This window comes from Rhipicephalus microplus, chromosome 6, assembly GCF_043290135.1.
Source record: "Rhipicephalus microplus isolate Deutch F79 chromosome 6, USDA_Rmic, whole genome shotgun sequence".
In the NCBI taxonomy this organism is placed as follows: Eukaryota; Metazoa; Arthropoda; class Arachnida; order Ixodida; family Ixodidae; genus Rhipicephalus; species Rhipicephalus microplus.
The window spans coordinates 68,168,580-68,182,506 of record NC_134705.1 but is presented as its reverse complement, the minus strand read 5'-3'; positions in this window follow the sequence as shown (position 1 = coordinate 68,182,506).

Below are 13,927 nucleotides of genomic sequence, written 5' to 3'. Positions count from 1 at the left end.
TGACTGTGTTTATTTACAGATGAGGTGAAAAGGCGTTGTGAAATAGCAGCGTACTTCTGAAACAGGCCAAGAACGCTTCCACCCAACCACACAGTCCAGGCGCCGCTCCACTACCCTTCTTCTTCTTCCGCGCCCCGTAGGCTCGCGCATCTTCGTTTCATTTCCCCCGGCGGCAGACGAAGCTCGCCGAGCGAGTTAAATAGGCCTATGATGGTACTGTTTGAGGCGGGCTACGTGAACAACTTGCGTAGTGCGCGAACGCCGGTTATTGGCTGTGACTCGGCTGACAACGTAATTCACGTCACTGAGACGAGTGACTATCACGAATGGGCCGGAATAGTTTGCTAGAAACTTCCGGTACAATCCTTTTCTACGAACAGGAGTCCACAGCCACACGTAGTCACCAGGAGAAAACTCTACGGGGATATGCTTGGCATCGTAGCGACTCTTGCTGTGTTCTTGCGAAGACAATGTTCGAAGGCGCGCTAGTTGACGTGCTTCTTCAGCGCGACACAACGTCTGAGCGATGGACAGATCTTCCCGATGCGAGAAGGGTAATAGAGTGTCCAGAAAACTCTGTGGATTTCGTGCGTAAAGCAGAAAGAAGGGTGAATGTCCAGTAACTTCATGCTTGGCGGTGTTATACGCGTACGTAACAAACGGTAAGACGGCGTCCCAGTTCCTGTGGTCAGCATCAACGTACATCGATAACATATTCGTGAGAGTTCGATTTGTTCTCTCAGTGAGACCGTTAGTTTGCGGATGGTAAGGGGTGGAGTGGCGATAAGAGGAGCCACAGAGGCGCAAAATTTCTTCAACCACATCGGCCATAAATTGTCGTCCACGGTCACTGATGACAACCCGTGGAGCACCGTAACGCAGTATGACCCGTTGTAACAGAAAAGAAGAAACAGCGGCTGCTGTGGCCGATGTCAGTGCGTCCGTTTCCGTATAACGCGTTAAATAATCCACGCACACTATAACATATCGGTGGCCCGATGGAGTCTTAGGAAGGGGTCCGAGCAAGTCAATGCCGACTTTTTCAAAAGGGGATGTCGGTGGAGGGATGGGCTGCAAATAACCCGCCGGGGCAGTGGTGGATGGCTTGTGGCGCTGACATATAGCGCAGCTGGTGACGTACTGTTTTGTGGTCTTCCACATTTTTGGCCAGTAGAACCTCTCACGTAGTCGATGCAGCGTACGTGTGAAACCGAGATGACCGGATGTTATGTCATCGTGCGCAGAACGAAGGACGACCTGGCGCAGGCTTTCCGGCACCACTAGAAGCAACGGGAGGCCATCGGCTGAATAGTTTCTTTTATACAGCAAGCCATTTGAAATTTTAAAGTGCTTGTCGACGGAGTTATGTGCAGCTTCGAGCAAAGGTTTCAGAGTAGGGTCGCGCTGCTGCTCACGTTTGAAGCTGCTGGTATCTGGGAAGTCGGACGAGACAGAAACTAAATAGTCATCAATGTCATTGTCGTCAGCATTGGTGTGTACTGAAGGAAGGCGGGATAAGCAGTCGGCATCTGTGTGACATCGTCCGCTCTTATAGGTAACAGAAAAGCTGTACTCTTGGAGGCGCAACGCCCAACGAGCCAGCCGGCCAGACGGGTCACGAAGTCCCACAAGCCAGCATAGTGAGTGGTGATCGGTCACTATTGTGAACTCGCGGCCATGTAGATACGGTCGGAACTTCTGAATGGCGAAGACGACTGCTAAGCACTCGAGCTCGGTGACGGTGTAGTTCGTCTCTGCTCTGGTCAGTGTCCGACTGGCATATGCTACGACGTGCTGGCGACTGTTGCAGAGTTGGACCAGCACAGCACCAACACCTAGCCCACTAGCATCAGTATGAAGTTCAGTCAAAGCATCAGGATCAAAATGCTTTAGGATGGGTCCTGAAGTCAATAAAAACTTCAGCTGTTGAAATGCAGCCTCACATTTATCATCCCACAAGTACGGTGTGTCTTTATGAAGAAGGGACGTCAGTGGGGAGGCAAGTTGTGCGAAGTTCTTAATAAATGGGCGGAAATATGAGCACAGACCCAGAAAACTTCGCAGGTCCTTCACTGTTCGTGGTGGTTCAAAGTTGCGAACCACTGCGGTCTTCTGTGGGTCTGGTCGCACGCCTTCTTTATCCACGAGAAAGCCTAATACGAGGGCTTGACGTTCTCCAAAATGACACTTCTTTGAGTTTAAAACAAGGCCAGCTTCGCGTAAGCATTCAAACACAAGTGACAAGCGGTGGTTATGCTCTTGAAAAGTCTTGCCGTAGATAATCACGTCGTCTAAATAGCACATGCAAATTTCCCATTTTAGTCCACGGAGTACTGTATCCATAAATCTCTCGAATGTCGCTGGAGCATTGCACAAACCAAAGGGCATAACGTTGAACTCAAAGAGACCGTCTGGTGTTACGAAGGCCGTCTTCTCTTTATCTGAGGGATGCATAGGAATTTGCCAATACCCAGAACGCAAGTCAACAGAAGAAGAATAGGAGGCAGAATGCAGGCAGTCCACGGCGTCATCTATACGTGGCAAAGGGTAGACGTCTTTTTTTGTGATGGCATTTAGGCGACGATAGTCTACGCAGAATCTCCATGAATTATCCTTTTTCCTCACTAGAATGACAGGAGCTGCCCATGGACTACACGATTCTTGTATGACGCCCTTCTTTAGCATGTCTTCAACTTGCTCAGCGATGACTTTCCTTTCGGAAGGCGAGACACGATAGGGCTTCTGGCGTATTGGTGGTGCTTGGCCTGTATAGATGCGGTGTTGCGTACGTGAAGACGGTGGCGTAACGGTAGACGTCTCGTCTTGGGCAAAATCAAAGACTGAGGCGTAGCGTGTGATCACCTCCTGCAGCAGCGACCGTTCAGTTGATGGAAGTGACTTGTTAATCGTACGGTCAATGCTGGCAGAATAGTCGCGGTACGAGTTGGCGTGGGGTTTCTTTACATCCACCGACAGTTGGAGTGACCGTATAGTAAGAGTACTTTGCTCTTGAAAGCTTGCCAATTTAAGTCCTGCAGGCAGATATATGGGCTGCGCGGAAACGTTCACAGTCCACAAATCGGCACAACCATCGACGATGAGCACGAGGCAACGAGGCACAATAACGTTTTTCTTAAGGGCGTTACTGAAGTTCGGCTCGGCTAAACCATAGTAAGAACCCGCACAAGAACGCGAAGAGTTTACACGCACAAACATTGCGGTATGTGGGGCCAAGCAGACGTCTTCAGACACGGAAAACACTTCCAAGCAGTCATCAACGGTATCTTTTGTCAATGGAGGCGGCAACACGGGACGAAAAATAATCCCACCACTACCACAATCTAGAGTTGCACCACATTCCCGCAAAAAATCTATACCTAGAATGACGTCATGGGTCGCTCGTGCAAGCACCGTTAGTTCCGCTCGAAACGTTTGATTTCCTATAGAAAGTAAAACAGTACAAACTCCAACCGGGTTCAACGTTTCTCCCCCTACGCCGCGGAACGTAGCACTCCGATTCCAAGCAAACATTACTTTCGTCCCTAGGCGATTTTTAAAAGACATGCTCATTATGGAAACGGCAGCACCGGTATCAACTAGTGCAACAGTACTCACATTGTCTACAAAAACACTCACTTTGTTCTCAACCATTACAACACAAGGGGGTCTTGCGGAAGATGATTTTGCGGCCTCGCCCCCATTGGTCGCACCAGTTAGTTTCACAGTGGTGGTGGCGTCCCCGAGCGGCGACGCGGAGACGGGGATCGCTGTTGGCGTGCTGGTGGTGGGGTAACGCTGCGGTCGGAGCAAGGCGAGTCAGCACGTGCGGCGTGTTGCTGTTGGAAAGAGCCCTGAAATGGTCGAGACTCGCCAGCAGGTACATAGGGCGCGTACACGTTGAAACGTGGAGCTCGCTGCTGGCGACGGTAGCAGTACCTAGCGATGTGTCCAGGTAGCCCGCAGTTGTAGCAAGTACGGGTGTCGCGTCTAGTCGTCCCCGGCGAAGTAAACCTCGTCGGTTGATAAAAGCCGGGCGATGGTGGTCGAGGAGTGAATCGCTGTGACGCAGCTTGCGTGCGTTCCTGGTTTCCGAGTGGTCGTTCACTCCTCCGTTCGAACCGATCGGTGTAATTCGGGCGAGGCTCAAAGTAGCTCTGTCGCATCCGAGGTACCAGTGGTTCACGGGGCCGTTGGTCGAATGCACACTGATGGCAGACACTAGCGGTGTCCACAGCTTGCAGTTGAGCAAGTTCTTCCTTAACCACTCGTCTTATAAGAGAAGAGATCTCGTCCTGCGATGGAAGGTTGACACTTGCAATCGTGGGCACGTTGTCAAGACGTCCAAATTTTGGTAGGACTCTCCTCCTCTTTAGGGTTTCAAACGCTCGGCAGTGTCTCCTTAGGTCGGAAGGTGTGTGTAAGTCTTCCTTAGTGATAAGGAAATTGTACACGTCTTCCGCGATTCCCTTGAGGAGATGACCTACCTTATCTTCGTCACACATGGTCGCACTCACGATTCCGCAAAGCTTCAAGACGGCCTCGATGTAGGTGGTGCATGTTTCGCCAGGTAACTGAGCTCTGCGTGAAAGCGTTTGCTCCGCCTGCTTGACCTTAGCTGTTGAGTCACCAAAACACCTCTTCAGCTCGTCCACGAAAATGTCCCATGTGGTCAATGCACTCTCATGGTTGTCGAACCAAAGAGACGCGGTGCCGACGAGAAAAAAGACCACGTTTTCGAGCTGCTTAGCAGTGCTCCAGCGGTTGCTGCGACTCACTCTTTGGTAGTGCTTGAGCCAGTCGTCAACATCGTCATCCGGCTGCCCCGAAAAGGTCCTCGGCTGACGTTCCGGCATGCCGCAGCGATCTTGTCCTGGCGGGTGAGCGTGTTGCTCATCAGCAACGAGGTTGTTATGGCCTGCTCCCGCGTCCTCCATGTCTGGTAGCTGCGGTGGCAAGCCTGCCAAGCGTCTGCTCCGTCGCAAAATCGGTAGAGCTGGGTCGTCCAGATCGATGTACCCGGCACCTTCCACCAAACTGTTGCGAGTGACTGTGTTTATTTACAGATGAGGTGAAAAGGCGTTGTGAAATAGCAGCGTACTTCTGAAACAGGCCAAGAACGCTTCCACCCAACCACACAGTCCAGGCGCCGCTCCACTACCCTTCTTCTTCTTCCGCGCCCCGTAGGCTCGCGCATCTTCGTTTCAATATATATATATATATATATATATATATATATATATATATATATATATATATATATATATATATATAGACTACGGAATAGGGAATGAAAAAAAAACAATAATTTCCCCTGCAGTACACAGCGAGGAACTCGGTATGCTGAATAAAAAAAGGAACAACAACGCACAGAGTGCGATGTCATCAGCATAAATCGCTATGCCTATAAGAATGTAACACTCTGGCGGTAATCGGCCTGGAAGTCCTGCAAGTACGCTGGTAAAGAGAAGCGGTGACAAGACGCTGTCTCGCGGGACGTCAAAAATTAATAGCCTGAGGTTGACTCTGTACTTCTCCGATGCGCACTTTCTTGAAGTCACTTGAATTCGCATCGCGAAAGCATTTGAACGAGTGGAAATAAACAGAATGAAAGAGAGTTGTCTGCTGGCAGTGGCTCGAAATATTTACAGCGAAACGAAAGAGTGTGAGGCACGTCCGAATGTACCGCATGCTATTACCTGCCGACCTGCCGTCACTGCTGTTGTTCGCCGTATATTTGGAAATGGGAATAATGATGTCGATAGGCTGCTGCTGTCGAGTCAGCTGTAGCAAAAACTACTACAAAATGTTGATGACGCCACGCACATCAAAAAAAACTACTTGCTATTAGAACAAATTGTTTTTATGTGTAGCGTTACGCAAAAATGTAGTATATGATTGTTTTAGAATTGAAACTTGAACTCGAAGAGGGCGCCCCTACAAGAAAGTGCAATAGCGCGAATGGCAGCCTCCAAGCACTGCCTAACGGAGGCGTTAGTAGATCCACTTCAGGAGTTGAAGCCGGAACGCAGACATACGAACGGACTGACATACGGACGGACGGACGGATGGATGAATGAATGGATGGATGGATGGATGGAGGGATGGATGGATGGATGGATGGAAGGATGGATGGATGGAGGGAGGGAGGGACGGACGGACGGACGGGCGGACGGACGGACGGACGGACGGATGGATGGATGGATGTATGGATGGATGGATGGATGGAAGGACGGACGGACGGACGGACGGACGGACGGACGGACGGATGGATGGACGGATCGATGGATGGACGGACGGACGGATGGTACTACTGCTTTAAAAATTCGGCGCCATTATTTTGAGTATAGGGTGGAGCCCTTTACAGAACATTATCAAATGTTCAGCAGTTTCCTCCTCCTCTCCACAAGCACGAAATACCGTGTCTGTGACTTCGTAGTTTGCTCGGCACGATTTGGTCCGCAATGCTCACGTTATAGCCTCAAAGAGCAGAGAACCACCATGAAAATTATCGTAGGTATTTTGCCTTGCCATTTCCTGCTTAAAAATTCGGTAGGTCTCTAGTAATGATTTCCTATGCAATCCCATCTTCCACATGTCACTCTCTGTCTCCCTCACCCTACTCTTAACCATGTTTCCTTTTGGCTTGCTATTCTGCTGTTGACTAAATACTTGCTTGACAGTTTTCGAGTTCGCTTCTTCCATTTAGTATCAACATTCTTCATGCAGAAGTAGCTGAAAGCTTTCATAGCCCAACGCTCCTCTCCCTTTTTTCTCAATCGCTCCTCAAATTTTATCTTGCTGCTAGCTTCTCTGCCCTCAAACGACGTCCATCTCATGTCAACCCGTACCCCCTGATGTGGGGTATTCCCATGTGCTCCCAAAGCAAGACGACATATGACCCATTGTTTATTTCCAATCTTGCTTGAACCTCTCATTTCATACAAACGATCGCATTGCCGAACGTAAAACCTGAAATGATGACACCTTTCCAAATCTCTCCCACAACGTCATACCTATTGCAGTTCCCCAGTGTTGCAGTTATAGTTCCCCAGCTCCCCAATATTTTTCATTACAGCTGCATTCTTGGTGCCCTTAGTCATTAGGTATCTTTCGTGCTTCCTTAGATACTCAGCCCCGTTTTTTATTCTTATGCCGAAATATTTGTATTTATCCACAATTTCTAGCGTGACTTTCTGTACGTTATGCTCACTGTCTTCGTTATCATTGAAAATCATGACGGCCGATTTTTCACTGCTGAACCTATCATTTATTCTATCTCTCTCATTACCACAGATGTCTATCAATTGGTGCAGATCTTTCTTGTCAGCTATTAATACTATATCATCGGCATACATCAATGCTGGTAATAACTGTTCCTTTTGTTTTCCTTGCTTGTCACAAGAGAGGCTGAAGCCGAGTCGAATTTCCTCTAGTTTGGCTTCTAGTTCCTGCAGAAACAGCATAAATAACAAATGTTACAAAGGATATCCCGGTCGAAGCCCGCATTGTGTCTCTATGGTATCAGATACCTGTTCTTCCCGTTGGATAACTACCTTGTTACTTTTATAGAAATCCTTTAGAAGATTGGTTATTCCATCTTCCTCATTTAGTGTGTTCAGTATTCCCCACAAGTCTCCTTGTATAACACTATCGTAAGCTCCCTTGATATCTACAAATGTCAGCCAGAGGGGCCTGTGTTCTTTTTCCGCTATTTCAATACACTGCAGAAATGAAAACAGATTGTCCTCCAACCTCCGTTGTTTACGGAACCCATTTTGTAGTTTTTTAGCACCCCTCATTCTCAACCCATGTCTGTCGTATTTATTTTACTACCTGCATCACCATCTTGTAAACTATTGATATCACTGTTATAGGACGGTAGTTGTTTATATCGGCTTTGTCTCTTTTCATTTATCGATTATGCTTATCCTGTTTAGTTTACACCCTTTGAGAGCTTCACCATTCATGATTGCTTTGCTCAGTGCCTCTGTTATTGTTTGCTTAGAGTTTGGTCCTAGTTTCTTTATTAGCATGATTGGGATGTCGTCAAGGCCTGTTGTTGTGCTATTAGGACCCCTTTTCTCTGCCCTTTCCCACTCTTGTTGTCCCAGTGAACCGACTGAGCTACTGAGCTAAGTCGATCCTCATCTGGTACGGTGCATGCAGCGTTTTCTTGGTGTTTCAATTTTTCTGTCATCATTGTTTTAATATATTCCATTGCCTCATCCCCTTCTAGTCCGGCCCATTAAGCTGTAGTTATAGACCTCTGTTTCATGCTTGTCTTATTACTCACAGAATTGAGATGGTTCCAAAACTTTGCAGCTGCCTTTCTATCCTTTTTGTTTACTTCCGCCATCCATTGGGCCCCCTTCTGATCTTGTCACTAATGAAATCGGGCGCTTTTCTTCTGCAGCTCAAAAAGTTATCCCATTTTCCTTTTACATCATTTTCCGGTTCACCCGTCTGTTTTGCATACCTGTGTTCTCGAGAGGCTTCCTGACGTCTTACTGTGGCTCTCTTAATTTCCTCATCTCACCAGCTCTTGCGTTTGTGTCTGATTTTTTTGGTGTTTTTGACTCGTACCTTAGCAAGGTCTAACTCAAACAATCGAAATAGATTTGTCTAAGTCTACTCTGTTTTAGTATCCACAGCACCCGACCTATTTGTTAGGTGGTTTCTCCTTTATGAGGCGGGCAAAGTTTGAAAAAAATTGACACAGTGCCACAACTATCAACCTGTAACGAGGATATTCTGGTTGTCCTGATATTCCTCTTTCATAATAAACAATCAATCCTAAAACTTGAAGGCAACCGACTGATTTGGTTGGCAGTGCAGTGTGTGCAATACACGCTGGCTGATATGCACAAACTGTATTCACAGAGGAAAAATAAAAGCCACCATGAACCAAGCCACCCGACAGTATTATCAAAAATGACGTCAAGATAAACTTGGCGGTCATGCTTGGATGTACTTTGAAGTTTTTATCAAAATGTTAAGTTGATATAGTTTTTCCAGGTACGGTGAATATGTCTCACGTTGAATATCATTTGAATGCCTCGATTTGATTGATTTGTGGGGCTTAACGTCCCAAAACCACCATATGATTATGAGAGACGCCGTAGTGGAGGGCTCCGGAAATTTTGACCACCTGGGGTTCTTTAACGTGCACCCAAATCTGAGCACACGGGCCTACGACATTTCCGCCTCCATCGGAAATGCAGCCGCCGCAGCCGAGATTTGAACCCGCGACCTGCGGGTCAGCAGCCGAGTACCTTAGCCACTAGACCACCGCGGCGGGGCCAGTTGAATGCCTCGAACATTATACGTTGAAGGTGAATCTGCGCCCAACACCTGCGATTACAATTATTTTAGAATATTGTAGCAAAAACAAAGAAGACATTTATATATTGTCATGTGTGCACTAGAAGACGAACATTCAGGAATTCTTATGCTTTGCCTTTAGGAGTTGAACGCGATAGCGATATCCTTTCCTTACTGTGTACTTCAAATACTTAGTGCATGAACCTTTTCAAAGTTTCTATGCACCCGCCACGTGACCTTAGCAAAGTGGGCGCAGTAGCTTGTGTGTGCACTTTGTAGTGGGTGACCGGCTTTAAACCACAAGGCCAATAAGATAATCACATGTTGTGACACCCGTTGGCAACGGACACTTGTAATGCGCATTATTGCTGCAATATTTCATGTTGTATTGTGAAGCAGGTATTCAGGACGTGTGTGTTTATTAAGCATGAAAGTTACTTGCATTGCATTTTACTTGAGAACGGAATCGTGGTTGTGTTGTAAATCGGCCGCTTGCCATGCAAACGACCTGGGTTCGATGCCCATTTTAGTACAGCTTCTTTTCGGTTACGCATAAGATTACGATCTTTCGCTCATGACCAATGACGCCGGCGCCGGAATTTCGGGGAAACGAGCTTTATAACGCTAACGTGCAAGAAGTGGGCTTTTCTTTTTATCTACACAAGCATTTGGGCTAAAGTAAGTGCTTTGCTAAGATAACACTATTACAGGTAGTATTCAATACAACTAATTACGCAAAAAACGACATGTTCTTCGAACAAACGCAGATACTAGGGAAGTTTCCTTCATAATATCTGGGGCACCTAATTATTGTATTACCTTAGCTCACTTGATGTTCTTCTCAACGCAATATTCAGCTGGCCGCTAGTGGGATTGATTTGCGCTAACATTTTACATCGATGTGAATACAATTTCAAGCGAACGTTGTTGTTTGGCTTTTTAAATTAGTGTGTAACTTGCTTTAGAGAGATTATCTCTGTGAATTAGTACTTAGCTATTTATTTTTGAACCTAGAAATTCTAGACGCTCCTTAGGATGGTGTTTGTTTAACTAAAACTGTATTTTGCAAGTATAGACAATCGAATCGTAGAAATACTTGCTGAATAAATGTTTTTTTTACAAAGCGTATCATTCTGAATGTCTTCTTACTGGCGCCGTTGAAGTAAGCATGCGAAGGCTTCGTTTAAAATTTTTGAACGTGTACACATACGTGCAGGACTTTTGCGTAGTGCTGAGATTTGCTGAAACTTTAGAAGTGCGTGAATTATGTAATCGTATAAAAAACGTATTCGTAATTGCCTAAAATATTATTTCTATCCTCTTGCGCTTGGTGTTCGGCTCTACATTGCGCATTCCAGCACCTCGTCGTGCACTATATTCCTCGTGCTAAGAGGATTAAGAGCAAGCAACATATCATTCCTAGGGTACAGAGGAGCGCCACGTGCTTAATACACAAGAGGTAGGCACCCCTTTAAGTCCAGGATTAGAGAAACTTAAACGGCAGGGAACATGAGCAGAAACGTCTGTTTACCATCTCCAACGGTCCGGCCACGTGTTCTATTCGCACGGATTGGTTTTCTTGGTCGTCCCAAAACTTTTGGTCTGTTTGGCAGATCTGTTGCCGGTTTTTTATGTGCGGTTGATTTACGACTCTGACTGCAGCAGAAGCCATCGGAAATCCCAGTTTAGTGACAACACGATGACTCTTTTTTCCTCTTTCGTTGTTAGAAAAAAATCCGTCATTGCTGCAATCAAAACAATGCATAATTCAAACAGACTATTGCTGCTGTGCCTAAAAGAATGAGATTCCGGGCTTTTAAAAACGGTATCTTCTTGTGCTGCGGGCAATGCAAGCCGATAATTACTACAAAGGTAACAGAATGCGTTGAAGTGTATGTTGCACTAAAGTACCCGAATCGGATTCGATCCAGTATAAATGTCCGAGCTCATTGTTCGTGTTACAGAGTGCACATGCAACTGCAATTTGTTACACCAAATCGTAATATAAATGTGAAGAAAGAAAAGGGGGTAAAAAGATAACTTGCCGTGGACAGGAACATAACCTCGGACATTTGAATGACGCGTTCGACGCTCAACAACTGAGTTACCACGGCAGCTATTGCTCCATCCAGTCTATTGAGTAGATATGAATTATTTATATATTTATTTATTTATTATTTATTTATTTCCAACACAAAACAGTTGGGGGTTTCACAGGCAAAAACAAACTGCTAAAAACAGCTTGTGAAGACCTTGGGGACCATACAGGCAGCAGTGAATGGATATTCGCAGAGGAAAAAAGAACTATATGACCTATACAGTTTGTTATATAAACAACAATGGTACGAAACAAAAACTAATAAAAAGATACAACATATTGCAACCATACCACGAAATGAATGTTACAGAAAATGCACAATAACGTTCAACACACCAATATAAAGGAAAGTGAATAAGATAGGTACTTGCAGAAAATGGGAACATTTGAAACATATAATATTGTTGGATAATGGGGAAAAATGGTATGACGACATACATGAGCTTATGCTGTAAGGTCTGTGTGCTAATTTAAAAGGAATTGTTTTATTTGTTTTTTGAATTGATAGAGTGAAACATCAAAGTTTATTTCAAAAGACACACGGTTTAATAGGGTGGTATCTGATAAGTGAGGACCGATCTTCCATAATTTGTATGTGATCGTGGTATTGGTGTCTGCTTATGGCGTCGAAGATGACGTTGTCACGTTTTATGTGCGATGCCTAGCAGATTATGTTTATGTATGTGCATGAGGAGTTTATGGTCACATAAATTGCTTGCTTTGAGCAAACTATGCTTAATAAATAGGGCAATTGTCGGTAAGTCTTTTGGCTCACCAGAATAAATCTCAAAAAGACGTAGCACTTTCTTTTGAATTGTTTCCAGTTTTTTGTAATTAGAAGTTGTTGTGGTACCCCAGAAAGTGTGCAATATGATAACCGGGAGTAGAAACACGCTTAATATATCGCCTTTTTTAGATGTAGAAGAATGAAATCTGAAAGTTTCAATATAACACCAACAGCTTTGCTTAGTTCTATGTGAGTTTATTGATGTGTGTATTCCAGGACATGCTTTCTTCAAACCACATGCTTAAAAATTTCTGACGGTTTACGCGCTCTCAAACAGTGTCCTAAAACGTTAGCGTAATCTGGATGTCGCATGATTTATTAGGGACCCTAAGAAGACATAATTAGATTTCTTTATAATTAGGCCTAATTTATTTGCATGAAGCCATTCATCCAGCTGAACAAGATATTCGTTTATCATTTTCTCAAGTGTGGGCGCTGAAAAAAAGACGTTCGTGTCGTCAGCGTACATTACTAACTTTCCGGAGTTTGGAATGTCAAATAGGTCGTTAAGATACGTTATAATTAACAAGTGTACCAGGATCGACACCTGGGGCACTCCTTAATTTACGGTGGTAGAAGGGGAGGTAAAGTTATCAATTTTGATAAACTGTGTGCCTCAAGAAACGTAACTTTATAAAAGATTTAGGGCGATACCACGAATGCTATGATGATTAGTTTCAGTTGCAAAACGTCGTGAATAACGCAATCAACGCTTTCCTTAGAATCAATAAAAAGACCTGCACTGTAAAGTTTGTTTTCAAAGTTATGCAATATTTTATCTTTAGCATGTTATAAAGGTAGCTCAGTGGTTTTATTTTCCTGCAAGCCATACTGCGCGTCATTTATTATGTGGTGCTTATTTATGAAATTGAAGAGACAGAACTTTATGACATTTTCAAATATTTTAGATAACACGTGTAGTACAAAAGTTGGCCTGTAATTACATATATCATTACCAGCACCACCCTTATATCTTGGGCATATGCGAACAAGCTTTAGATCTGAAGGGAAGATGCCAGTTTCAAGAATCCTATTATTAATAAGTGGGATTGGTAAAGAGATAGGAGCCGGTACATACTTAATGGGTAAGGCACAGAATTCATCAATTCCTGCAGAAACATTGGTTCTAATTTTTTCTAATTATGTGTCCATCTCTTGTTGACTTCTAGAAAATCAACCAATTCAGTACGAAGAGTATGCGCGTTTATGTATGACATGACAGGCCTCAGAACTGAGATTCATTTGTAGTGCACCCACATTAGTGAAGTTCTCGTTCATTTCTTTGAGTGCTTCTGATTCCGTTTTACCATGGGCAAAAGCTGTAATGCTAATACGACGTTTCACTCTCTAGTTGTTAGATAAATCGTTTACTTCGTTCCACATCTTTCTAGGTTCATTAGGTGTACTAGAAAGAATGATTTTTTAGTAGCAGGTCCTAGCTTTTTTCAAATCGTCATTTAACCTACTACGGTATTTTTTAAATTCGCTTAGTAGAACGGCGTCACGTGTCTGTACAAATGCGTGGTACATTGTTTTAGTGTTGTATTCTTTTGTACAAACACCCACTAATTCAAGGCTTGTGAGTTTTTTTATCTTCCTAAGTATTGGAACAAGTGGGAAATTTCTTTATATATAGCCCTAAGTGTTTCATTAAAAAATAGTATGCTTTATCGAGGCCTTTTTCTGCGTAAACGAAGCTCCATATTGTAGTTTAAAGCTTA